Genomic DNA, 7,227 nt, shown 5'->3' on the forward strand with positions numbered 1-7,227 from the left:
ACCCCACAATTTAAAGTTGCGTAAAAACTGATTTAAAATGTGTAGTAACATTGTATGAACTGAACTAACTTGATATTCCTCATGTAAAAGAATTCCCAGGATATGACTCAGGGAAGAAGGAAGGGCAAGACAGGAAGGGGAGTAGATATAGTTATCAGCAGGATTTTGAAAATGTAACTTTTCCTCTAAAATATAACCCGCCAAGTCTGCTGCTATATTCTGAGAAGCAATTATCAAAACAAAATGCAAATCAGAGTCCTATCTCACTACTGAATCCATATGCAAAACAGCTATTGGATGCTCTGCGTAGAAATGCATTCTTCATTTTATTATTGTGGATATCTCTCTCTTTTTTTTATTTGTGAATTATATGATAGTTTACATGAGAGAACTTTAGTTTTACATTCATTCCATCGTATATCATTTCATTGCCATGGTTCTGATCCCCTCCATGCATCATCAACTGACCAAAGGGTATACCCTACAAACCTGCCCCCTGCACTCCCCCTCCTACCCCAGTCTTCAGCACACAGTCCCTCTCCCTCTCTGGATCCAAAGTCCCCAGCCACTTTATCACTCCACATCATCGTTTCTGCCTCTATCTCAGGCATCACTGCTTCTCTGGGTAGGGTCCCGCTCTTGGCTTTTCTCCGTTGATGGTCCTAGGGACCTCCGCTCCTAGACTGGAGAATTAAGCACTCCCTTCCCTGCTACAAAATGTATACCTTTACATTTCCAACCCTCACAATCAGTCCTAATACAATTATTCACTATAGTATCACAAGTGACCCATCTGCATTTCATTTCATCAACTCCACCTAGACAGATTGGATAGTACTCACTGGAGATTCTGCCTTCCTCCATGCACCCTAGCTCTAGGTTCCCTCTTGAAAGCTTGTAAGTCAGTAACTTCTTGCCTTTGTAGTTCCCCCTCCCCCACCCATTTGGGTATCCAATGTCCAAGTTGCCCATTTCTGTCTACTCTGTAGTGTGGAGGGGTGGGATTGTTTCTTGCTGTGAGGGTTTGCTCCCTCTTTTGAGTCACTGCATCGGTAGGTGTAGGTCAAGTTCATCAAATTGTATCAGATCACTCTTTTTTTTTCTCTTCTTTCTTCTCCTGGTTGAACTCTGATCATTCAGTCATCTGGGCTAGGTCATGTGAGTACCATCTGCAAGTGTGGGCGTTCTTGTGCACCTGTCCTCTCTGCCCATCAGCCGGTAGATCTACTCTCCACTTGAGTCCTCCGTGGCCACACCATTGACTCTGGGCCCGAGAGTCCCCAGTTCTCCTCACACTGCTGGCCAACCAGGTCCCCATCTTATTCCACAGAAGCCCACTGAGGATTGTAGGGCTTAGCTTGCAGCTTCATTGCTGCTTTTACCCTACTTACCCCTATCAGTGATGTGTGTGGTAACCAATCAGAGCATGTATTTCCGTTGAGTCTTAGTCTTGGAAGGGGGTTTGCATTGAGGGGACCCGACCACTTGCCTTGATGTTTCCTGGGGAAGTGATTTGTTTGTTCTTGTAGTGACAGTCCATCTGCCTCTATTGTTTTGTATTTTTCCTGTAGGTCTTTCTTTCAAGATGTATCTTCTGTTCTTCTAGCCACTGAAGGCTGGTCTGCTTGTCCATTCAAGTGGAAAGTTCTCATCTCTGGATATCTGGATGTGGTTCAGGTTTCTACCTATAGTCTTATGTATTGCAGGAAACCTCTTTCACTGGGTACACTGTAGCCCCATTTTAGGTATTCCAATCAGTTATAGGCACAAGATGGACTTACAAGCCTTCTATGGTGATGCTTCTGACTATTCCTTTCTCTCCCTCTCCAGTGTCTACTCTATATTATAATGCAAGGAAAACCAAGATTCAAAAAAACAGCCAGGCATCTCAACACCATTCCCCCCTCCCCCATTCCAACCATGACTCAATCCCTGTACCCCAGATACCTGCAATTCCAAGGCTGTGCATATATCATTCTTTATCTCTGTCCCACTTAGCCCATTCAAAGATGCCCAATTGTTCTCCCATCTGCCCCGTTCCTCCATTTCCCTCTCCCTCCCTGCATATTGCTCCCCTCCCCAGCACCCAAGCTCTCCTGTGTCCAATCCCCACCCTGCGCTCCACCTGCCCCCCCTCCCCCCACCTATCACCAACTTCCCAGCAACCAGCAAAGACTTCCCCCTACCCCCTTTAGTATGGTTTCTTTTTCTTAGTCTTTTACAGTAGTAGTCCTATGCAGTATTTATCTTTTTGTGACTGACTAATATCACTCAACATAAATTCCTCAAGGTTCATCCATGTTATGCTGTGGCTTACCACTTCCTTGTTATTCTTCAATGTAGCATAATATTCCATTGTGTGTATGTACCACAGTTTCTTTATCCATTCTTCAGTTGATGGGCACTTTGGCTGTCTCCATCGTTTTGCTATTGTAAATAGTACTGCTATAAACATTTGTGTGCATATACCTTCTTGTGTTGTGGCTCATTTTTCTTGTGGGTAAATACCAAGTAGAGGAATTGCTGGATTGTAGGAAGCCAGAACCTTTCAAGGCTCATGACTACCTTGAGACCAAACTTGCTTAGCAACAGTTACATCAGCACTAGAAACTTACAGGTGAATTTGCCTGAGCCGTTTTGGGGAAAAGGAAACTTATGCGCTAGCAAAACCACAATGAATTGGCAGATTTGCCCTATATAAGCTTGGAACTTTTTAATAAACTTTGTCACTTGCCATCAGCATGTGTCCCTTATATGATCACTGATCCCCGCCTCTCCCTCGAATAACCCACTGTTGGAGCAGGAATCCAATAAGTGGTGCCCAATGTGGGGCTCGATTAAGAGAGATTAAGAGAAGGACCCTCTAAAAGAGAGCCCGAAGAATAAGGCTGTACTGATAATTAACAGAAGTGAGGGCAATCTGATCAGGTAAGTATGGGGAATAAACCGAGAAAATCTCGGTATGTAAATATGCTTATAGAGATGCTCCGAACCAGAGGAGTGAGAGTAGACCATGGTCAGCTTTGTAAATTTATAGATTTTGTAAATACAGTTTGTCCTTGGTTCCCTGAAGATGGGATTGTAGATGTAAAATTATGGAATAAAATAGGACATGATTTGCAGGAATTTTATGCTAAGAATGGACCCGCTCGGGTTCCGGCTAATACTTTCAGTTTGTGGAAGCTTGTCCGAGACACTTTTGATTTCAGTAGCAACCGTCCGGCAAGCCCAGACAAAGAAATAAAATCATCCGTGCCCAGTCCACCTGATAACATCTATCCCAACCTTGGCACTCTCAAGAAGGAGGCCGTACATAAAGAAAACAGTGACTCTGACAGAAATGTTGTTTTGTGGCCAGACCCTCCATCCTCCGCCGTGCCTGCTATTTACCCAGTTAGTAAGGAGTCCAGGGAAGTGGAAGAAAAAGGGGAGCTAAAGTCAGAGTCAAGAGAGGAGAGCAAAAAAGAGGAACTGAGCTCTGCCTCAGCCACTGCCACCTCAGATGGGACACAAATGCAGCTTCAGGCTCTCACCAGATTGGTAGAGAGTTTAGGTTTATTGCTTCAGAGTCATGAAACAGAATGGAAAACAGCTTTACTCGAGCAAGACAAGCAGTGGAGGACAGAATTAGAAAAAAAGAAAGCAGGATAAAGGACCCCGAGAAAAAGAGCCAACACCCATAGGGCTGAACCCCAACACTACTGTTGCTACCACAAACACAGTGGTTGCCTGGTTACAGTCCATGCCATTGTTACCCGCTGGTGTCCCATCCAGGCAGCCCTCGCCGCAGGTGAGCAGCAGGGGGAGGAAGTGGCTGGGTTTCAAATGTATCCTATCACCCCAACTGCTGCAGAGCCAAATGAGGAGGGGAATCTGCAAGAGCACCGTATCCACCAATCAATCCCTTTTAAGAGACTTAGAGAACTAAAACAGGCTTGTACTCAGTATGGCCCCAATGCCCTTTTTATGCAAGCTCTAATAGAATTGTTGTGTGAGGAGGCCCTCCCACCATTAGATTGGAACAACCTTGCTCGAGCCTGCCTCCCTGTGGTCACTACCAGCTAAGGAAATCAGAGTATCATGAAGAGGCTCACAGAATTGCTGATATCAATCAACAGCAAGGCCAAGGGGGGGGCACATTTGACATGCTTGTGGGAGAAGGGAATTTTCAAACTTTGCAGAAACAAATTGAATACCCTATGCCTGCCTACGCCCAAATTAACCAATGTGGGTGTAAGGCATGGAAAAGTATTCCCAATACAGGGAAGCAGGGTCCTGATGAGCCTTTTCAGGACTTTGTTTCTCGATTGCTTATTACAGCTGGTCGCATCTTAGGCGACTCTCCTGATTCTATGATTTTGGTCAAACAATTGGCCTTTGAAAATGCCAACAGTGCATGTCAAACAGTACTCAGACCCTTTAAAAATAAAGGCAGCTTGGATGATTATATTCGTCTCTGTGCAGACATAGGCCCTTGTTACAACCAGGGCTTAGCTATGGCTGCTGCCCTGAAAGGGTTAACGCCTCCAGAAATGTTTGCCCTTAAAGGGAGAGGGGACAACCCAAGTGATAAAAGATTGCCTACATGCCTTTGCAGCTATGGGCATACCTTAGAGCATCAAGACAGACAATGGATCCGGCTATACTAGCGCCCACTTTGCAACATTTTGTAAGACATTCTCTATTAAACATAACACTGGCATTCCCTATAATCCCCAAGGCCAAGGCATTGTTGAACGCACACATGCCACTGTGAAGTCATATCTTGAAAAAATAAAGAAAGGGGAATCCTACCCGCACACACTTCAAAATTATATCAACCATGTCACCTTCATCCTTAACTACCTTTTAACTGATGCCTCCGGCTTCACGGCTGCAGATAGACATAGTAACCGGGAGCCAAACGCCCCAAAACCCATGGTGAAATGGAAAGATGCCCTAACAGGCACATGGAAGGGGCCTGATCCTGTTCTCATATGGGGATGAGGCGATGTTTGTGTTTTCCCACAGGATGAACCTGGTCCTCGTTGGATTCCTGAGCGCCTTGTGTGGCATGTGGATGACTCAGGAGGCGATCCATTGGGCCGTTGTCTTGCATCCCCCACTGTCGAGACCCGTGTCCTGCAAGGAATGGAATCGGTCACCACTTCCCCTCTACATAAATAACACGGAGATTGGCTTGAACCTTCTCTCGGTGGGACATCTGCAGCGAGAAACTAAGCCCTTCAACTACAGTGGGGCTAGTTACTCTAAACCAATTTGCTACACCAACAATATGACGAACTTGTTGTGCAAGCCCTTTTACAACACCATCAACATGATGCAGTGCTTAGCTTGCTCCAGGTCTAAAAACTGCCATTATAACACCACTAAATCTTCCTTCTATGTATCTCTCTTCCTCCCTGAGCCCTATGTTTTCCTTGTGGGCCCTCTTACTATGAAAAATGTCACCTCATCGAGAGGGTATGAGAAATTTCATCTGAACTGCACGGGGTGCAACCTCACTTCATGGGTTGCTGCCCTAAGGCCTAACATGTCTTTTGCAGTCCTAAAAAGACCAACCTATGTGTTGCTGCCAGTAAACATCTCCCAAGAGTGGTATGATGACGCCGGCCTGCAACTTGTCAATTAGTTTACCACTTTGCTTTCTAGATCAAAGCAAGGACTTGGGCTTATAGTAATGGGTACAGTGTCTTTTATCACCTTGCTTGTTTCTTTCACCAACACCACAGTTGCACTTACTCAAGAGATTCAGACTGCGGCTACAGTCAATGAACTGATGGACAATGTTACCTACAACTGGGACCAGCAACAAAATATTGATCCGGCCATTGAACATCGTCTGAATGGACTATATGATACTGTTAACTTACTTGGGGATACTTTGGAGCAGGTCATGATCTGGCAACGCCTTGCATGCCATGCTGATTATCGCTCCATTTGTGTAACTAAGCTTGTGTATAATGCCTCGGCCTTCCCTTGGCCCATATTGCAGGCCCATCTGCATGGAGTATGAATTTCTGAGAATAACAGCCGAGAATGGAAGGAGTTACATGCACAAATAATTGCTATGCATTATGTCCCCCGCCTTCACAGCAAACCTGCAGAACTAACTAAACAACTTCTATGCAACCTTAAAAATTTGTTCCCTACTATTCCCTCCCTCTCTCAATTGTGGGGCCCCATTCTAGCTATTGGCATACTTGTCATCTTTGCTTGTTTCCTCCTTCCCTGCCTTTTTCGAATGGCAGCTAACCAGTATAAGGTACTGTGGAGTCGTCTTCATGGCCTCCAGCAAAAGACACTCCCCCGACACATGCAGGACATGTAGCCAAAGATGGGTAAGGATTGGCGGACCCCCAGTCAACCTAAGACAGAGCCATTGCCTTATGCTGCAATGAGTATCCATGATGGGTATGACTGAGGACTCGCACTGACCACCTAAGACAGGCAACGTCCCTTGTTAAAATAAAGAAGGGGGAGATGGAGATAGCCAGAGCCTTCCAAGGCTCATGACTACCTTGAGACCAAAATTGCCTAGCAACAGTTACATCAGCTCTAGAAACTTACAGGTGAATTTACCTGAGCCAATTTGGGGAAAAGGAAATTTATGCGCTAGCAAAACCACAATGACTTGGCAGATTTGCCCTATATAAGCTTGGAACTTTTTAATAAACTTTGTCATTTGCCATCAGCATGTGTCTCTTATCTGATCACTGATCCCCGCCTCTCCCTCGAGTAAACCATGGTCAGAGCAGGAATCCGATACTGGATCATAAGGTATTTCTATTTCCAACCTTCTGAGGAAAAGCCATATTGCTTTCCAGAGAGATTGGACCATTTTGCAGTCCCACCAGCAATGCAGGAGTGTCCCAGTCTCTCCACATCCCCGCCAGCATTTATTGTCTTCTACATTTTTCATCTTTGCTGTTATTGTTGATGTGAAATGATATCTCATTGTTGTTTTGATTTGTATCTCTCTAATGGTTAGTGATCGTGAACATTTCTTCATATGTTTGTTGGCTGCCCCGACCTCTTCCTTAGTGAAGTGTCTGTTCATATCCTGTGCCCACTTTTTAATTGGGTTATTTGTCGTTTTTTTGTAGAGGTGTTGTAATTTCCTATATATTTTATAAATGAGTCCCTTGTCTGATATGTCATTGCAAAAGATTTTTTCCCATTCTGTGGGTTCCCTTTACTCTTCTGGTGAAGTCTTTTGATGTACAT

The sequence above is a fragment of the Chrysochloris asiatica genome, unplaced genomic scaffold, assembly GCF_000296735.1.
Source record: "Chrysochloris asiatica unplaced genomic scaffold, ChrAsi1.0 scaffold00126, whole genome shotgun sequence".
Lineage (NCBI taxonomy): Eukaryota > Metazoa > Chordata > Mammalia > Afrosoricida > Chrysochloridae > Chrysochloris > Chrysochloris asiatica.